Raw genomic sequence first — 1,987 nt, forward strand, 5'->3', positions numbered from 1 at the left:
TGAAATATGGATGATATAGCATCTTTTGTGTGTGTGTGTGTATACATATGTATAAATATATATATATATATTATATATATATCTCATGTTCAAAGGCTGTTAAATCACGTTGTTCACCCATATCCTCAGAAAAAAAATCACTTCTACTGTCATGGTAAATAACCTGCTTCCCTATTTATAATGGTCTGGCCCTCTAGCAACTTCAGCGCGAAATTATAGCTAATTTGCCTACAAACGTCAGGTGGTCATAATAATCTGGCCACTCAGTGTGTGTGTGTGTAATCTGGCCACTCAGTGTGTGTATGTGTATGTATGTGTGTGTGTATATATATATATATTAGAGGCCCTTGGCCCTCACAGCCCCGGCTTTGTCTGGAAGGTCATCTGGAAGGTGGTTTGGCTGTCTGGTCTAATTAGCATATTAATGCTTTTATTATTATAGATATATATTCAAATAAATACATAAAAATTAATATAAAGCATATGATTACCCACTTAGGACAGTCTTAGAAGTGAAATTGCAGAAGGATCCTAATAATTGTAGATTAGTTATTTTACCTTTTAGACCTAGAATTTACCAGCACAATTTATCCATCAATTTATAATCACTTCAAAGAACAGCATGCAGATAAGCCTGGTTTTCTAAGTGGCAGGCCCACTTAGTGATTTCTATAAGGAAATGACCTGTCACATAAATAAGGAAGAAGCAAAAAAAAAATGTAATCTTATCGTGTCATAATTAGATTTTAGCTATTGTCCCACACACAATACTTCCTTTCTATTTCATTCCATTAGAAGAATATGGATGAAGAACATTGACCTAATATATCCAAAAGTACCGTTTTATTTATTTTACCTTCTTAAAAGACATAATGAGTGTTGTGATTATCTACTCGAATTCTTTCTTGTTAAAAAAGAAAACTCTTAAGATAGGTTTTGCCTCTCAAAATAAGTAGTATTTATCTGGTTGCCTACAAAAGTATTTTTAATGTACCAGTATTGTTCCATGATTCCTGTATTACATGTAATCAGAATTCAACTTATACCAGGTTGAATTTTTTTGAGTGTGTGTGTGTGTGTGTGTGTGTGTGTGTGTGTTAATAAGATTGTTTTGGGTGAGAATTGTTGACTTGTTTATATTATTAGAACTTGTTAATTTTCAAATTATATTCCATCTATAAATAAGCTTGCATAATTTCTGCTTTTCAATATTTTATTTTTGGCCCCAAATTGAGCCCATCCTGTAAATGTTTCACAGATGCGTGAGAAAAAGATGAGATCTTTCTTTGTGTACAGATACACAACATTTATTAATTAAATTACACCAGTCCTCTGCTTCTTGTTTATATTTGCTATTTAAACATTAAAGATTTAGGGTTGGGCTAAATTCTTCCCGTAAATTCCCCACACTCCCCCATTTTGGTGTAGTTAATTATGTGGATTGGGAGTTAGGCTGCCTGTTTTGTATCCTCGTTCCATACTTTCCAGCTGTGTCACCTTGGTCAAATTAGCTAATGTCTTTAAATCTTGGAATCTCCATTTATAAAATGAAAATAATAACCCCTATTTCATAAGAACGCTTTAGATAAAACAAAGGATGTAATGTAGACATAGCAATTGGCACAATGTCTGGCACATCATATGGTCCATGAACATGAGTTTTATTATTGTTGGTCCTCTTATCAAGATACACAGTTTATTTCTAATAATTTTTTAATCTGTTAATTTTCTTGTCCCCTTTACTGACTTGTACTTGCAAAGAAACAGATGACTGGCCTTGATCAAAGTGATCAGCATGCTGCTTTCTCCTTAAAGCACAGCAGCATGACGGCCAGAGATTCAAAGCATCCGAGTTTCAGACTAAGTTACCAGACCAAAAGATCCAAAGACAGTTCCTCTCTCCTGTGGCATTGAAACCACCTGGAGAACTTAAAAATATAATTCCTGCCTTAGTATTTCTGATGTGGCGGATAGACTGTTGGGGACA

Source organism: Myotis daubentonii, chromosome 2, assembly GCF_963259705.1.
Source record: "Myotis daubentonii chromosome 2, mMyoDau2.1, whole genome shotgun sequence".
Lineage (NCBI taxonomy): Eukaryota > Metazoa > Chordata > Mammalia > Chiroptera > Vespertilionidae > Myotis > Myotis daubentonii.